The sequence below is a fragment of the Bidens hawaiensis genome, unplaced genomic scaffold (assembly GCF_021521415.1).
Source record: "Bidens hawaiensis isolate Kalapana, Puna unplaced genomic scaffold, B.hawaiensis_p1.1 tig00003219_1, whole genome shotgun sequence".
Classification (NCBI taxonomy): Eukaryota; Viridiplantae; Streptophyta; class Magnoliopsida; order Asterales; family Asteraceae; genus Bidens; species Bidens hawaiensis.
Genome location: NW_027491175.1, coordinates 8,110 through 16,790, shown reverse-complemented (window position 1 = coordinate 16,790; position 8,681 = coordinate 8,110).

Genomic DNA, 8,681 nt, shown 5'->3' with positions numbered 1-8,681 from the left:
TAGTAGAATCAAGGATCCTCAGGTATTCAGCATCAAAAGTCTTCAGAGGTCCATGAAGGAGACATCATCCCCATGCAGACCATTACCTCTAGTGGACCGACTGCCATAGAAGATTCTTTTATCTTGGCTATTCTTCTGGGATGCCTATGTTCAATCAACCGAGAGGTAACACATATAATCACATATCCTTAGAAACTAACCTTGGCTCTTTGCAGGATACATGTATCAACCAAGCTATGGCTAAGGAACTTCAGAAGCTTAAGGATATGATATTCATCATGCCAGGAGTGGTCCATCCAATCCTTGAAATACCATAAGGGAGCCATAAGCTTTCATATTTGCTCCACCAATATGTGATGCAGAGATCCCAAAACTCTTTCAAACCCCCAACATGAAGGAGTGTGATGGGACCACTGATTTGGAAGAGCATGTGGCTCAGTATAGGGAAAGAATGGAGATCAATCCAATTCCTGAAAGACACAAGGAAGCTTGTCTATGCAAGGGTTTCGGATCCACACTAACAGGATCTACACTTAAATGACTGCTAAGTCTTCCTCCCTATTTTGTTACTTGTTTTTCATATTTAGTTAACTTGTTCAACAGCCAATTTACTTGTAGTAGGAAATTTGAAAAGTTAAATAGTGATTTATATAGAGTTGTCCAACCTTATGATGAATTCTTAGGGATTTTGTTACAAGGTTTGGTAAGGAGGCCCTAGAGATCCCCAATCTTGATATGGCTACGGCTATAAGGCTAGAGGATGAGAAGAAGATCCAAGACCGGTTAGGAGCTCCAACAAAACAAAAGTCACCTAACCAGAAACAAGGATCCTCATTCAGAAATAACAAATTAAAGACATACTCCAAGTTCAACAACCAAAACGTCCGGACAGGTTAAGAAGGAGATGATGATGATGATGATGAGGACTACCCAAGTATTTCCGAGTATTGCTTCTCTGTTGATACTTATGGCTTAATTTATGCTATGAAGGATCTTGAAGAGAAAGCAAGGTGGCCTCGCAAAAAGAGAAGTAAACTACCTTCAATGTCAAGTTCAGATGGTGTGCATTCCATGAGGATTTTGGCCATATGACTGATGACTGCATTGGTTTAAGGAGGGAAATTGGATACCTCCTGAGCAAGGGCGATATCAAAGAGCTCTTGGGAATAAAAAAGTCAAGGATCCAGGATCCTAAAGATGTCCCGCAGAAAGCAACACCGCCCCCACTAGATGCACAAGTCATCAACTTCATCTCTGGTGGCTCGGATATATGTGGAACTTCCTTCTCCGCTTCCAAGATGCATGCTAAAGAAACAAAGTTGGAGAATGGGGAGCGACCGATCATCTCCACTACTTTAACAACTAATAAGAGAATCTTCATTGATGAAGAGGACAAAACAAGAATCTTGGATCCTCATCATGATGGTTTGATTGTAACTTTTTTATTGCTAACCATTATGTGCGTAGGATCCAAGTTGACGGAGGAAGGTCAGTTAGCATTATTCAATTTGATGTACTCCAGAAGATGAATATCCCATACTCAGAAACTGTTCCCCGAATATTCGTACTAGTTGGTTTCAGTGGTTAAACTAAGAAAACAATGGGGGACATCAAACTCCCTATATACATTGAAGGGTTAAAATCTTACCAAAAATTTTATGGTATTGATAATTTGTCTTGTTGCAACGTTATTCTTGGCAGGCCATGGTCGCACGGAATGAAGGCTGTAGCCTCTCCTTATCACCAACGTATCAAACTACCAATTCCTTGGGGAGTAGTAAGAATAGATTATGACCAAGTGGAAGCTAAGAATTATTACTCTTCGTCCATGAAGCTGGTGGCCAAGCAAACGATAGCATAGCAACCACATCAACATCCTAGGAACATACTCGAGGCTTGAGAACAAGATCTGAAAGAAGTATCTTTGGACCATGACGATCTAGACGCAAAATTTTTCCTAGGATCCAGTATCCCTACTAGCATTGAAAAGGATATACTATCCTTCCTCAAGCAAGAAAATCTACATTTTCCTTCAAGCACTAAGACATGACAGGTATTTCAAAAGAGGTAATTACTCACAAGTTAGGCCCTGATAATTCTATTAAACCCGTCCATTAGAAGAGAAGAAAAATTCGCTCCTGTGAGGAGCACGATCATACAAGAAGAAGTTGAAAAACTTCTTAAGGCCAGTATGATCAAAGAGGTTAAGTATCCTCGATGGTTGGCTAATGTGGTTGTTGTTTCAAAAAAGAATGGAAAGTGGAGGGTGTGTGTCGATTTCACCGATTTAAACAAGGCATACCCCAATGATCCTTTCCCATTACCATATATAGACTCCATGGTGGATGCTTCCTCCGGATTCCAACAAATTTAGATGGAACCATCTAATCAGAAGACACAGCATTCATGACTCCACTGGTATATATATTTCTATATTGCTATATTGCCATGCCATTTGAACTAAGAAATGCAGGTGCAACATATCAACCATTAGTCAATATGATGTTTAAAGACCAGCTAGGGAAAACCATGGAAGTTTATATAGATGCCATGACTGTCAATTCCAAAAAGGATGAAGACCACCTTAGAGACTTGGAAGAAGCATTCAATATCGTTGACCAATATAACATAAAACTTAATCCATCTAAATGCCATTTTGGTGTTAAGGCGGGAAAGTTCCTTGGTTATATGGCACTAAGTGGGGTATATAAGCTAGCCCAGAACAGATAAAGGTCATCCTCAACCTAAAATCTCACGTGAATGCAAAGGATGTACAAAGGTCAACCTAAAATCGCTCCTCAGAGAAGTTTAAGGATTTTTATGATATCCTTAGAAAGAATAAAAAGTTTGATTGAACGGAGAGTCATGAGGCTGCACTCAAAAGCCTTAAAGGATTACTTATCCTCAGCACCAGCATTAATGAAGCCGGTGGATGGAGAATCCTTATACTTGTACCTAGCTGTCTCGGGAAATGCAGTAAGTGATGTCCTTGTGAAGGATCATGAAGGTGAACAAAATCCCGTTTATTATAAGTAAAAGCCTTCTAGATTCTGAAGCCAGGTATTCTCATTTAGAAAAATTAATCCTTGCACTTATTATGGCTTTTACTAAATTAAGGCATTACTTTGAAACTCATACTATTATTTTGAGAACTAATTATCTTGTTAAGAATGTGCTTAGAAAGCCAGAGTTGTCAGGAAGGATGGCCAAATGGGCTGTGAAACTGAGTGCATATGATATTCAGTATGAGCCTAGAACAACTATCAAGTCACAAGCGCTCGCAGACTTTGTGGCTGATTTCAGAGTGACATGCAGAAGGAAGCTGACTTAGAGGCTCAACAACTAGAAGAAACCAAGGATCCTTGGATCCTCTTCACAGATGGAGCTTCCAATGTAAGAGGAACAATGTTTGGTATCCTATTGAAATTGCCACAAGGGGGCATAATACCCCAGTCTATAGCCTGTGAGTTTCAAGCCAAAAATAATGAAGTAGAGTATGAAGCTCTAATAGTAGGTTTGCAACTAGCTAAACACATGAGGATAAGGTATCTTCAGGTGTATGTAGATTTATTATTAATAGCTAACCACTTTAATGGCTCATATGTTGTTAAAGGTGAAAAACTAATCAAATGTCTATTATTATGAAAGAACTGTCAAAGTTCTTCGATTCTTTTAGTATTATAGAGGTACCAAGGGAAGAAAATGTTGGGGCAGATGCCTTGGCAAATCTATCTTCATCCTTGAAGATTCTAGAAGCTACGAAGATCCCGATCATCCATATACTCTCACCAACAATAGGAGAACAAGAAGTTATGGAGATAACAACTGACAAAGAGATTGTGCTTTGGGATCCACTATCCTCAAATAATCAAGGATCCTGGATCCTCCCGATCGGAAAATTCATTCAAAATGGAGAGATTCCCGCCACATAGAATCCTAAATCCTTCAAACTTAAGGTATCACAATACATTTTATTACATGATATTCCATATAGAAAATTTCTTGTAGGTCCATACTTGAGGTGTCTCGAAGAACCCGAAATCCAAAGGTGCTCAAAGACTTCCACGAAGGTGATTATGGTAATCACACTGGAGGCAGAACACTATTCTCTAGGATTCTAATAACAAGATACTACTGGCCAACTATGAAGAGAGATGCTATGGAGTATTCAAAGAAGTGTGACTCATGTCAAAGGCACGACAACATTCTGCACCAGCCAGCAGAGCTTATGTATCCTATATCCTTATCATGGCCATTCATGAAGTGGGGCATGGATATTGTGTGTAAGCTACCAAAAGCACAAGGAGGAAGAGTGTTCATGCTAGCCATGACTGATTACTTCTCAACGTGGATAGAAGCAGAAGCTTTTGTACAAGTCCGCGAAAAAGTGGTGATATCTTTCAAAAAGTAATATTATTACTAGATTTGGAATTCCATCGGAAATTATTTGTGACAATGGTTCTCAGTTTATAGGGAAAAGAACCACTAACTTTTGTGACAGTTGGGGCATCAAGATGATTACATCCACACCAGTTCATCCTCAAGCTAATGGCCAGGCAGAGTCAAGTAACAAGATTATCATCAACAACTTGAAGAAGAAACTGAGATCTTCCTTATGTTCTTTGGGCTGATAGAACAAACCCCAAGAATGCAACCTGTCAAACACCTTTCTCGGTATTTGGACCTAAGCGTATACTGGTCCCGCTGCCCTGGACTATACGTTGGATAACGTGTGCTCCAGGCGAGAGTGTAGAAACTCTAATTTATAAGAAAGATTAAAACCTTTAAACCTTAGAACATAGGACCATCGAAGATCACACCTTAATCGTGGGCTAGGCCAAGGAAAACAGCAATGTACCTTAAGCGTGATGGAGAGGTGGCCAACCTCTTGGTCATTGAACCTCTTACTAGAGTCTTGCGCTGTTATTTAAAACATGGAAAAGAGAAATGTTAAGAACACATTATCCTCAAATTAATAATAATAAATCAAAATGAATAAGTGATCAGATAGATATTACCAGTTTTAGGATCCTTGACCCTTGATGGATGCCTGATTTTCTAAGGATACTGGATCATGTCTAGAAAAAGTACTTCTTGAGATGGATAGCATTCTATGCTCTTGGTAACTAGTTGCCTTCCATAGTCAGCAGATGATATGCTCCTTTTCCAGCTTCTGACTCAATCAAGTATGGACCTTCCCACTTAGGAGCTAGCTTTCCATCGGCTGGATTAGTCGTATTTTGGAAGGCATTCCTCAAGACTAAATCTCCTTCTTGAAATCTCCGAATCTTGATACTCTTGTTGTATGCCCCAGCTATCGTTTGTTGATATGCTATCATTCATATCTTGGCTAGGTCTCGGAGTTCTTCAACAGTATCTAGGTCTTCGAGAAGGATTTCATGTCTTGTTATGGAAGTGGGAACTATCATCTCTGTAGGGATTACAGCTTCTGAGCGATTTTCGAACTTGATTTTTGAAAGTCAAAGGTAAAATTAATGGGTTTTAGAAACAACCCATTAATAATAATAAATCGATTTTTGAAAACAAAGCATAATAATGGCTTATTACTCAAATGTGATCGATTTTCGAACTTGATTTTTGAACCTGTTAAACTTTTTCTCTGTTTTTCTTTGAAATCACTTTTAATATTCCAAAAATATGTCTGGTTTTGAAGAGCAAGAGGTTTCCACTAACAAAATTCCTAGGTTGTACGGACTTGAAAAATTCATAAAGTGGAAGGTATTGTTTGAGTCTGCCATGTGTTATAATGACGTTGATATGTGGAACTCAATTAAGAATGGTCCTTATGTGGCTAAAGGAGCAACTTCTAACCAAGCCGTTGGTGATAGGATGAGAAAGGTGGATGACAGGGCTCTAGCTATGATCAAGTTGGGTCTGTCTTGGGAAATCTTAACCAAGGTTGCTCATCATACAACAGCTAAAGCTATGTATGATGCAATACTTGAGATGTCTGAAGGGAATTCTGAGCAGAAGAACATCAAGAAACAAAGACTCAAGCAAAAACTTGAGAGATTCAAGTATAAAGATAGGGAAAGAGTGAAATCAATTCTTGATAGGTTTCTATCTATTGTGAATGACCTGAGAACCACTGATCATGTAATGACAGACTTTGATTTGAACACTAAATTCTTGTCTTCAATACCAAAGGAGTGGTATACAGCTAGCAAATTCATCCTTCAAAAACCAAATTTTGAACAACTCAAGTTGGATGATGTAATTTGCTTTCTTCAAGCTGCTGAGATAGAGATGATTGAGGACGAAATGATACAAGAAGAGAAGCCATATTTCCAGGTGTCCAATGCTCTTATTGCACCTATGGAAAACTTGTCCACTAAAAAACAACAACAGATTCCTATCATAGAAGAACCTACTAAACATGGTGTTGATGCACCTAAAGCATTTGTTGGTTGTTGTATAAGTAACCAAGGAAGCCAGACAAGGTTTAATGATCAACTCATAGATGAAAATGATTCTGCCTCTAGGGCAAGTGGACATATACCTTATTATGGTGGAAACAATGGTCAAGGAAGTGAAACTCAAGCATTGTTCTCTATGTTTACAGAGTCTTACAATGCATTTGAAGCCAAAAACATGATCCACACAAGTGTCATTCAAGATGATTTGGAACAAATAGATGCTGATGAACTTGAGGACATGGACTTGAAGTGGCATGTTGCAATGCTAGCACTCAAAAGCAAGAGGCTGTTTAACAGGACTGGAAGATGTCTAGTGTCCGGTCCAAATGAGAGGATTGGTTTTGATAAATCTAAGGCAATCTGTTACAGTTGCCAACAACCAGGGCACTTTGCTAGAGAATGCAACAAGCAAAGAAACTTCCAAGTGAATCAGTACCAGAACCAACAGCCAAGAAATCAGTTGCAGTGCCAGCAGAACCAGCTAAGAAACAACAATTACAACCACAACCCAATTTCAACAACTACCAGCAGCCACAAATGAATAATCAGCAAGTTGTGCCACAGAACCAGAATTACCAAAGAAACTAGAACCCCCAAACTGCTCCGAATAACCCCAATAGAAACAATCAAAATCAACCCAGAAATCAAAGGAATGTAGCTCTTGCTGCATAACAAGAAGTGAATTTTGATTGGAGTGATCATGCAGATGATATCACAAAGGCCAATGTTGCATTGATTGCAAAGACTGAAAATGAGGCTAAATCTTCTTCTTATTCACTGGTACCTTTAATCTCTACAACTGATTTACTTGAAACAAATTAACAGATTCAAAAATCAAGTTCGAAAATCGATCAGATGTGAAAAGTCAAAGGTGAGTTATAATGCAGTGAGGCCACCAAGCAAAGAAGTTTTGAAAAGGCTATGTGACAATAGCAAGAAAAAGGTCACTGAAACGGTTGTTATTGACAACTTCATTCCAGTATACCCTGTTTTATCTAGTCATGAAGTGTTTGGCATAGGAGAGGTTGAAACTTTGGAAGAATATAAGAAGAGGAAGTCGAGGCACAAGGGAAACCTAGATGAAGAGCCTATGAATATGCAGAAAATCATCTTTCTGAAAAGCAAGACTGAAAGACAAGACATTAAAATTGAAGAGTTTGTACCTTTTACAATTGATTTTGATGGCTTGAAAACTCAGAAGACACTTGGGATCAAACCACCTAGACCAAGTGAGAGATTCAAAAAGGGAAATTCTCATGAAAATTTCAAGGGAAAGGTGTGGTGTAAAAAGTGTGATGAATATGGTCACCATACTGATTCTTGCAATGAAAGGTTCAACTCAAACCTTTTATGTTCCCAATGAGACAAAGTTTGGTCAAAACTTTGAGCTTTACAACCAGAAGTATGATGAATACTTAGGAAAAGGAAAAGTGTGTAAAAAGGAGACTGTGAGCAAAACTGATCAGAAAGCGGAAGAGAAACCAAAGAAAAATGTGGCTGAACAAGTCAAAAGAAGCCTACCTCCCAAGAAATCTGAAACTGTTGTCAAAAAGAACTTTCAACCACTGAGAATTATTCCCAGTCAAGACACAAAATCAGTTAAGTCTGATGATTCTCAAGAATTACCAAGCAATGATAAGAAAGGAAAGAAGAATGTTTTCTCAAGAAAGAAACCAAGAGAACTGACTGGTGATGACAAATTCTTATTGAAGCATGGATTTGAACCTCAAGGATTTCTTTGGAAACCAAAGGGTGAAGTTCAGGAGAAAAAGGATTTTGATGTGAGAGATTACTCAAGCACAAAGGATTATGTATTCCAAGATTGTACAAAGTCCAGAAGAGAGTGGTTATGAGACTGACAGATCTGAAGACTGTGAAGTTGTGCATGAAGACCCTAAACATATTGTTAACACATCCAATGCAACAATTGTTAATGAAAAGAATGATTTGCATGTTGATTTAGCTTGCACTTCATCACTCAATTAACAACTTTCTTTATTTGTGCAGGAACATTCCACTCCACGTAATGAAGTATGGTACATGGATAGTGGATGTTCAAGGCACATGACTTGTGACAAGAGGTCACTTGTCAACTATGAAGAGAAGTTTGAAGGACCAGTAGCATTTGGAAATGATGAGAATGGTGAAAAAATAGTTGGAAAAGGGATTTTGACCAATGGAAAGGTCACATTTGACAATGTTTTCTATGTGGAGGGGCTACAATATAACCTTTTGAGCATATCA